Raw genomic sequence first — 10,794 nt, 5'->3', positions numbered from 1 at the left:
AAGGTTCTGTATGGGCGCCCATCTTGTGAACAAAAAAAAAAAAGGAAAAAGTGCAATTTAGGGTTCCCCTAAGTCTAACATACTGTAGTGCAGAATTGGGTGCCCTTTCACTGAAAAAGGTGCCCTATAGGGTCCACCGTATGGGAGAAAAACATGGTGAAGTGCCCCTCCAGTGAGGAACATGAGATACTTTGCCCTATAAAATGCCCTTATGATGGAGTAAACTGGCCATTATTGTATAAATTAATGTATCCTTTATGTAATGATCATTAGGAAAAATAGAGCACCATTAAAACATTCTGTAGTTGTTGTAACTGACATTATTCCATTTAGCTGATTTTGGCACAGTACTACTCACTAGTTTGCTCATCTGAAGGGGGTGTCCCTTTAGATTGTTTTTGTAACTTTGATACTAGGGGTGCTTTGCCAAATATATTGTTTGGCAAAGCACAAATAGTGTTTTTTTTTTTTTTTTACAAATATTTGTTTCATACAAATATGTTAAAAATTATTCCTTTTCAGGAAGAAAAAAAAAAGTCAAATACCAGCGCGCAGATCTCAGTCTGCACACTGGTCTATCTCAGTCTCCCTCCTCTGCTCTGCTGTTACATCTATCAGCAGGTCTCAACGAGGGGAGTCACATCCACCTGCTACATGACGCACATTTCCTAATTTGGACATCACTCCCGGAGTTGGGGGTGTTCCCCAGAGAAAAAAGCTGAGCTACTGACACAAGCAAAGTGCTGTCAAGGGACTCTGCATAACCTCTTGTTCCCCTTCTCCTTTCCACAAAGTTAGGTTGTAAAAAATAAGCAATAAATGAAAAGTGCAAAGCAAGAATAGCTTTTGAAGTTCCTCCCTACACATTACACTGTGTGCTGGTTCTGTGTTTAAATAGGTAGAGGTCTGTCTGCAATTAGGCAATGAGTAATGTTTTAGCTCAGTAGTCAGCACAGTTGTCTATGATCTGAGAGACTGGAGTTCGAGACCCGATGTGGTGACCTCCTTCGTAGAGTAGTTTATTCATGAACACTTATTGTAACACTTACTGTAACACACTAAACAAAAATAGGATTTTTAAGCCTCTTTCCACTTTTATTCGAATTCAAATACAAAAAATGTTGCTGCCTCAACAAATATAGATACAAATACAATTACTGGGTTCGCCGCACATCCCTACTTGATACTACGACAATTTATGAGACAGGTCACATAGCAAGGCTATTTTGCAATTAAGTGTTTGGATTAAATTTTTATTAAGGATGCATTACTAATGTATGTAGACTGTATTTTCTAAGTTGGTTTTATATGTAGACCTGTCCAAAGCTAAACAATATGCTAAATAGATAGTAGCTTGCTAACTAGACACATAGCCTACTAAATATTAAATATTTGGTACAAACTACAAATCAACCTTGTGGTGTAGTAAAATCAAATTAAGGAAATCATTAGAGTATTCTTCATTCAAAATGTGTTTACAACCCTTGAGCATGGATTAACTTGCACTTGTAGAGAGGGAGATTAGTATTGGGTTACCCTATGATTACAGAATGCCAAGAAGAGACAGAAAATTGAAGACAATACAAAGGGATCTGCAAAATGCAGCTAGAGGCAGCAAGGGGGGAGATGAGAGAGATAGAGGTATGTTTGCATTAGCTATTAGCAATTAGAGGGATGCCCAGTAGAACTTAAACCTGTGCCTTGGCATGTTAAAAAGTTTTAGAAATAGATCCTGTCATGAAACTGTTATGAAATCTGGAAGAGAACCTTTTGAGTAACCCTGCTAACAGAGAAACAAAGAGGAGTGAAAACATAACTTTCTTGGTAGGGGTAATAACATACATGACAAAGGCAAGGGCACTTCTAGTGCTGTATGTCAGTGCCTTACCACCCCAAGTAACTGGAAAGGCATGACAAATGACAGAGCTGCCCAATCTGTCAAGGATGTTTACAAACTCTATGACATGGAGGAAGACAGTATTGTCACTGAACTGAAGGTGTTTCACTCTTCCTATGCCCTCCCTACAAGCAATGTCCAAGCTATGCTCATGTGCCTTAAAGAAAATAATGTGGACACATTCTTCCCAAATCTGACAAAACTAAAATAAAAATAAGGCTTATTTTGGACTAAAATAAAAATATATGCTACATTGCCAGTGACAACTGCATTAATCAAGTGATCATTCTCAGAACTGCAGCTGATCAACACCCAGCTTAGAAACAGATGTGAAGAAGGAAGGCTCTCAGATCTTCTGCTGTTGTCCATTGAGAGGGACATCCCAACAGACCATAATGAGATCATTAACATTTACAAAGGCATGGCCAAAAGGATTCTCCTTTTATTTCACTAATTGTGCGTCTCACTTCCCTGACAAGACTACCCAAAACAGCTAATTCTCAAAATGTTAAAAGTTCCATGTTTTTAGTACAGATGTGTTTGAGAAATAAACAACGTTAAAACGTTACCCATTCCCCATATTTTATTATAGAGATGTTTGTAAAATACATGTTAAAAAGTGATTTTTTTTAATACAGAGGTGCTGTTTCCTGATATATTGAATCACCCTATTAAATGCTAATCTTAATTGGGAATGTAACCTTTTTGTCAAACATGCATCATTGTTCTCTGCTGGGCCCACTGAATGTATCAGGTGCCCTTTATATTTTTTTGCTCCTGCCCCTCAGACTGCCTGGGTCCATCACTGCACTCATTTACCACCCCGACCTCACTATATAAAGGACATACTACTTCCTGGCACTTGGTGATTCAATATGGTTGCAGTTGGTAGGGATACTGGGCTGACTTAGCAGTAGATAGTGACAGGAAATGGGAAAAAAAGAAAAGCAGACTCATTTGTTAAATGGTAATGATATGTGATAGAGGTGACAGATATGTTTTTGTATGGAATATCAGATAATATTTAATTTGTGTTTTTAACCAACTGCAGTTGTTTTACGACACTGAGTTCAGCATTAGCTCCAGCAGATTGAGCTCTGCAGCACAATAGATCATCATCATACAGTGATTTTCTCTACATTCACAGCTCTAATGAGAGGACAATAACAACAGTCACAATTTCCTCTGGCTATAAACAATAACGTGTCACTTGCTGTAGTACATTTGCCAACGCAGTCTCTCCAAGTCCCACAGTAACCAAACTAATTGAGGGCCATATGTAAGCAAGTAGTCCTTGCTTTAGAGTAGTGCAGGGAAGCAGCGCAGGGAGGGAGTCTTACAAATGAGCCCCCCTGAAGGGAAGCACAGCTGAGCCACAGTCAAGCAGAACATCACCACGCAGAACAAGCCAGAGCAAGCCAGGGACAGCTCACTCAGTGGTTTCGTCCGCCAAAACTGAGTTGTGTGTTTGGTATAGGCACAACACTTGAACTAGCGCTGCAAGTGCAAGAGCTAGATGCAGTAGGTAGTGTAGAAAATAATAAATATAGAAATGGGGAAAATTGGTATCAACGTAAATAATGACAACACTTTAATTTGAAGCAGCCATCAAATGACAAAGTTCTTGAGAGTGCTAGTTATCATAGTGTGGCAGTCTAATATAATGTATGAAAAATAATGCATTGTTCATTTTCCATGGTGTTTTGTACAGAGCCATAGACAGAACGTGCAGGAAAATATTTTAGATTGGTAACAATAAAGACCTAATTTTGAGTTGTCTTGCCAAAACTTTTGTTATTTTGCAAAACATTATGTTGCAAAATAGATTTTTTTTTCTTGTGCCCTGCCAGCAGTGGTGGAAGTACTCAGATCCTTTACTTAAGTAAAAGTACGAATACAGCAATGTAAAAATATTGTAAAAGTCCTGCATGAAAAATCCTACACTGAAAAAAAAGACTCAATTCAATAGTGGACATTGGTTGCACACAGATTGTTTGCTTTGGCAGGAACTTACAGAATTGTTATATCAACACAAACTGTTTATGTTCAATCAACACAAGTACTTTGTGTTGATACAAAGTTATTGAAATTTGATGGAATAAAGTAAATTAAACACTGTGGTCATTTTACTTATACACAATTTGATCACTTTATTCCAACACATTCGAATCTTTTTTATTCCAACACTGTTTGATCACTTAATATTTATTTTATTATTATTGTTATTATTATATTAAATATTTAAGATTAAATTAATTTACAAATTTTAATATAATTTAATGTAAATATAAAACACTAAAGAAACAATAAATTACAATTAAAATTTCAGCAAACAATTATTTTCTTGGTGTATAATACTTGTCAATGAACTTTTTCTTGATCATTCTTAACATTACCCACTTTTTCCTCCAATGATGAAACAGTTTTGTTTCAAAACCTTTATTCCTAGAAGAACAGCAGGTGTCCCAGCTTTAAATGTGGCAGGTTCAAATGTCACATATAAAATGACATATTTTAAGCAAGAGAAGGCACTTCACTGCAGATCAACCTAGTGACACCAATTTCTACATTACCAAACTGCCTTGTGTATCTATCAGAGTTCAAACAGTATGAAAGCAGTGTGATTACATAAACAGTGTGAAAGCAGCAAAAATGGTGTTACAAGGGGCCCCCTACCTCCCCTCCTCCTTTTCCCTGATTTATAGGAGTCTGCATACAGTTCACACACATCCCTGAACAAGAAATACACTGAACAAGTGCACCTTAAAAGCGCCATGCAACGATAAAGACTATTCAAAAATATATCATATGACTATATAAAATAGTAATATCAAATATGCACAGAACCGCACAGCAATTACAACTGTAAAACAGCTAATTGAATATTAACAATAAAATGTGCAAATAACTTGACAGTGACAACTGTAAGACATCAATATTGGAAGTAAGAGGACAAGCCACACCACTCGGTCAAAAGGAGCTATAGGTTTCTTATACAGGACTTTTCCAGGAGCGGTGGGCCAAAACAAAAGCAGTGAGCTCTTCTCACTGGTGCATTTTAGTTTTCAGGCTTTGGGCCCTTCTTGATAGTTCAGCTTCATCCAAGTCCATTATTACCTTTTGAAGAACTTCGAAGGTGTAGCAGAGCTTTGATGGATACGTCATATTTAAGGTATAAAAAAGTCCGAACAGCATGGCAGATGCAAGGGCCACATTCTGCAGATCGCGAAGCACCACCACGCCCTCAATGATTACTCCAACATCAGAATAGTCACTGCTGGGAGTCTCTCTGGCGACTTAGTGTGTTGGCCTCAGTCATGTCTTGGTGAAAGGAAAAGAATGTCTTAAAGGATAGGTTCATTTATTTAGTTTTTTTTTTTTTTTCTCTCAACCTCATTAAGATGGCAATTTTATGCCACACAGATTATTTCAACCATTACCTCAGGACTAAGAAATGCAAAAAAAGAAGTTATTATAATTTAGGCCCCTTATTATTTATTTATTTTTTACATGTTTTAACAAACTTATTTTTTTCTCACCATGTACTTCTGCACCAGATCATCAGGATCCTCGTTGAGGTAGATGCAGAGTCCTTTTATGATGCCAGCATCAATGTCATCCTCAAGGATTAGAACAAAGAACATAGCAACATTTTAACTCAAATTGTCAATAGCAGGGAAGAATGTGGACAAAGTTGTATTTTAGGTTCAGGTGCATCCTTGTTTTGGACATTTCAGGTCCTTAGTCCAACTGAAATTAACTCATTCACATTTACATTATAGATAACAATGCATCTTTAATAGTGACTTCATCCTGCACTAGTGGATGTGATTTAGAACAAAACAAACAAACAAAAAAAAACAATCACACCAATTTCTCATAGTGGGACAGTATGGTTGCATTATAAATCTTCTTGGTCCTTTCAGTGGTATGCAGCTGTTGAATTATGGGAAAATTGACCACTGTAATGGATACTTACAAATCTTTTACTGACCTAATGCAATGCATATGCAATTTATAGTTAAATAGTTAAAAGGGTCTTACCTTCATCTTAGCAGCCATGTCTTTAATCTTTTTGCTCTGCTGCCCTGATCACTTCGCAAACACCCTCAGCAGACTTGCAAAGTGTAGGTCAAGCTGTGATAGAAACCTTGACTGTAGAGGCATTGTCATGCATTTATCTGAAACAACATGAAATCATTTCTAAAGGTGTGACAGACAATGGCGATAACAGAGTGGGACAGGGTTAAATAAAAATTATATATGCGCGCCAATAACAGAGCAAATTAAAAAAATTATTTTCTCACCCCAAAAACAGCACATAGTGAAAGTGCTGACTCCAGTTGATATGGACAGACTAAGTTTGCTTGTCAATCTGGAGCCAAAAGAGCAGCATAAAAAAAACACTTCTATAATGTAAAACTGTATTTCTCTAAACACAAAAAATACTGAATGTGTACAGTGTGAAGTAATTATGTTTTTTGATGGCTGATTCCAATCTTTTCATAGAAGAGCAGCAAATAGCCAATATATATTTCTGCATCTGAAAATGTAAATGACACCAATGCTCTCTTATACATTCATATAACAGTGGAGTGTAAGGCTGCTATATAGTTCTACAGTAGAGTGGCTCATTATCAGCTGCACTAAATACAAATCACTACATTTGTATAGTGTTATTTTCTTTCAAATATAACTTTGGGTGTAGACACTTCTAATCCTGTTAATTTGAGAAAAGATACATACTCACCATAGAACTTGAGCCACAGCAGCAGCGCTAACGTTATGAATGTCTAACAGCAATCTGCAGCAGCAACAAGAGTGACAACATTAAAATCAAACATTTCTACAATTCAAAACTGTGACTCACAAAACAAAAGTGACATATAATAAAAACAATGTATAAACTAGGGTTGCGTCACAATTTTCGAATATTCACAAAATTGTTAAATATCAAATGGTTTATGAGACTATCTTCTTTACTGGGACCTGGTAGCTTAGTAGCCAGAGCCTTCTGTAATGGTTAACGTTACCTTTTAATTCACGCGGGCACTCAAAGTTTCTTTCTGCCCATTGCTAGTGTGACCGCAGCCTAACGCTAAAAACACTCTAGCAATCTATGTCCTAAATGTTCAACACTAGAAAAATAATAAATAAATCGATAGCCTACCTTTAACGGCACAAACCCAATAACATAATCCTCCGACTGTCAAACCGCAGCAAAGCACCCGCACTCCTCGTTGATCAAAGCTAATGCTACATTAACTATTTTTGCTAACAAATGCTAAATTAGCAGATGAAGTTAGTACAAATCAACGCACGTTGCCAGCGGCCACACCCTATCAAGTTAACTGATGTCATTTCAACTAAATATTTGTGATGTTAACACAAATAATTTAACACAAACTCTTTCTGTATTATCTCACTATTACGGTCGGTCAACTTACCAATGCAAAGAAATGCGCACAGAGATGAACAGCGCTGCATTAAGTTAGGTAATGTTACCAGTAAGTTAATGGCGTCTGCTTGGAAATCTTCACCGAGGAAACGTAGTAGACACGGCAATTAAACAGTGCAAGAGCAAATAACCTCATGGCAGTTCATTAACTTATGTTGTTTGTGTGTTGGAAGTCACCAACATATGGTTATGCATTGGCTAATATTCAAATTTATTCCAGCAATCCATATTTACCAAGCTGAGCTGAGTAATGGCGTGACCGTGGACATGACAAAGCCAGTCTCTCTTACCTCAAATGCATTGCGCGGGATATCGCGAGAAAATTATATTGACACATAATTGATTCACTTTATCCTAACACGAGCTAAACAAGTTCATGTACTCTCTCTGCATAAAATGTAGTTTCAACACAATACTGTTACATTTTGCCTCAGAACATGAAACAATTATGTTAAATGCATTAAAGATATTTAGATAAATCCAACAGATAACAGTCTCCTTTTTTTTAAGTGTACTTAAGTAAAAGTAAATAAGTATTAGCAGCAAAATATTCTTATATATGACATCGTTAGATTATTAATACTGAAGCATCTGTGTGTAAGCAGCATGTTGTGGTTGCAGCTGCTGGAGGTGCAGCTAGTTTGAACTACTTTATTTACAGTTAGCTAGTTTCATCCAGTGGTTCCCAACCTAATTCAATTCAGTTCACGTCATTTTATTTATATAGTGCAGAATCATAACAAAAGCTATCTCAGGGCACTTTTCACATATAGCAGGTCTAGAGTACAGTCTAACCTAGGGGTCAGGCTGCTTCAAAGGATCACCAGATAAATCTGAGGGGTCATGAGATGATTAATGGGAGAGGAAAGAAGAAAAAGCAAAGTTCTGATACGCAAATCTATTTTTTTTTTACTTTTTGGACTTTTTCTCTAATCTTTGATTTTTGGTGAATAATTGGATCATTTGAACATTATCCAATGTATCAGATTTTCATCTGAAAAGTAACTAACTAATGTAGTGGAGTGGAAGTATAAAGTAGCATCAAATGTAAATACTCTAGTAAAGTATATACTCTAATTGTACTTAAGTACAGTACTTGTACTGAGTTACTTTCCATCCCAGCCTGCCTGCTGCAAGTGGACTTGAGGGCCAAATCCTTCAAAATAAAGGTGTCATCCCACAAATATTAACTGACTAGAAAACTTAAACTTGTCACAAAATGTACAATGTACAATTTATATATCCAATTACCCATGACGTATATTTCCTCACACTATCATTTATTCTGTGTGTAAGGAAGCATACAACAATATGACTACAATGACATTTTTAGAAGTGTCCACTGTACAACTACTCTTGTACATTGTTAATGCACAAGAGTGCACAAGCAAGCCAAAAGTCTCACGAGTTCCCACAGTGGAAAAGAGCTATCAAAGGATCTGGACTGGAATGGATTTCAGTGTTTGGAGAAACTGAAGGACCACAGTGGTTATTCCTACGTTATCCAGTTAAACATTGTAGTATGTTTTCCTTTAATATTGATACACAGAAGAGGTCAGAGGTGCTGAGTTTGACAATTGTTGATGTGAAAAGCAAAAAGTGTAACACCTATTCCCTGGATGAATAATGAGCTGAGCAGATGCCAATAGAGAGGGCACACAGTGTCCTCTACCCTAAATGGCCTGCCCACCTTTGCATTTTTTCAGCTTCCAAGTAGAGGAATGGTTGTTTAAGAGGTTTGTGGGTGGCTGCTGTTTTTCTCCTTATTGATCCTCCAAGCACAACTTTCCATTATGCAGAGAGGGCCAGGGCCAAACACGACAGCTAATTAAGATGGCTAATCATTTCATTTCACAGTGGCTGCAGGCTCTGTCACTCTTCTTCTCAGAACCTGTTGTTTGATATCAGTGACATGATAAAACAAGCTGGACATTTCTAACATTTCTGATCTACAGTGATGGTGAGCAATTCAGGGATTGAAAGGGTGCTAAAAGACTGAAAACAGGCCTTTGAATTGAATGACCAGCCACTGATGGAGTTTGACTGATTAGACCCTGATGCAGAAAGCCTAATAGTAGGCCATACTAAAATGCTGTAACACTGATTTCTGGTCCAGCAATAATCATATTATGTTTACAACAACTGAAACCATGTGACACAAACATATTTACAGGCAGTTGAAATATTCTATTTTGAAAATTTGGTGGAAATTAAAAACAATTTCTCACAATTTTTATTAGTTGAAATTGCTTGCTATCACAACCAAATATGATCAGTCACACTCTGACATCCATCTCCAATTGGAATCACATGTATCTTGTTCTGGCATTAAACATTTCAAGTCATCCTGTTAAACAGTTAAATAAAATTTGATCGTCAAATTTCAGTGTTGAGTATCAGAGAGGAGATGATTTTTGATATTATAGGAATGTTACTAATTTCATGAATGAATGTGTTTAAAATACATAAGGTTCACTGTTAAAACACCACATGGAAAATATTTCTTCAAAATAGAGCCCAAGAGATACATTGGCATAGCTAATATTTTGAATTTCAATTTCCGCTTATCAGAGCTTTATCAGTGTCGGCATATATCTCAGCAGATAAATAACAAGAAATGCCTGTTAAGAAACTAAATAGCCTAAATTAGCCAATTTCGAGAGAGGAGAGAGTCTTCATTTTTAACATGTCAGATCCTGTGAAATTTTACTGTGCTACAGCATAAATAATCTAAACAGGATTACTGCTGGATTTTAACAGGGCTATGGTGAACTCAAATCTGATCTAAAACATTTTACTAAGCACATTTACATAACATGTTTCAATGCGATAACAGTTTATGACATCAGTAGCCTATAGAGGTTCTACCTATACAGCTCAATATCCCTATCTTTTTAATCCATTAGCTCCAGCTACTAATTCCACTGTTATCAAACTTGTGAATCAACTATTTAGCACAGTGATGGTTTTAATCTAAAGGCTTAGGTATCTTCAGTGTTTAAAAACTGATAAAAAAAAGTATCATTTGAATCTTTTTAAACTAGAATATTAAATGATGGGTTCACAATTTTTCAAGTGTGTCTTAAAAAAACAGTCAGGTTTCCAGTGAAAGTCAGTCAGATGAACAGTGAAAGAGGTTTTCCTCACTGTAATCATTCCTCCTGTTCATACTGGCTATTAAAAGATCCTTCAAATGTGCTTTCAATTGTAAGTGATGGGGGCCAAAATCCACAGTATATCCACACAGTCATTTTGTGCAAAAATGCATTTATGCATTTAATGCAGAAGTTGATCTGAAGCTTATATGAAGCTTCATCAGTCTGGGTTAGTCATATCAAGTGGATATCTGACACATTTACAGTCTTTTTAGCATCAAATTCCTGGGACAGTGTTTCCCTGTTGAGCTGCAGTGGAAGTATAGTAACAAAAAGAGGGACTT

At 36.5% G+C, this 10,794-nt stretch overlaps 1 long non-coding RNA gene across 7 annotated transcripts; it reads right to left on the bottom strand.

Moving 5' to 3' along the window:
• Nucleotides 1-4,963: 4,963 nt before the first annotated feature.
• Nucleotides 4,964-7,664, bottom strand: LOC122975577. Of its 7 annotated transcripts, XR_006400706.1 has the most exons (7): nucleotides 7,590-7,639; nucleotides 7,345-7,431; nucleotides 6,648-6,701; nucleotides 6,205-6,272; nucleotides 5,942-6,078; nucleotides 5,437-5,517; nucleotides 4,964-5,218 (listed from the first exon to the last, which is right to left on the bottom strand). It is a non-coding gene; the product is annotated as an uncharacterized LOC122975577 (long non-coding RNA). The 7 variants fall into 7 exon arrangements; XR_006400710.1 differs by lacking the exons at nucleotides 7,345-7,431; nucleotides 7,590-7,639 and adding an exon at nucleotides 7,646-7,664; XR_006400705.1 differs by lacking the exon at nucleotides 7,345-7,431 and having other exon boundaries at nucleotides 7,590-7,643.
• Nucleotides 7,665-10,794: the final 3,130 nt, after the last annotated feature.

Source organism: Thunnus albacares, chromosome 23, assembly GCF_914725855.1.
Source record: "Thunnus albacares chromosome 23, fThuAlb1.1, whole genome shotgun sequence".
NCBI lineage: Eukaryota > Metazoa > Chordata > Actinopteri > Scombriformes > Scombridae > Thunnus > Thunnus albacares.
Note: the sequence above shows the minus strand (reverse complement) of the source record. Positions and strands in the feature narration are given on the sequence as shown.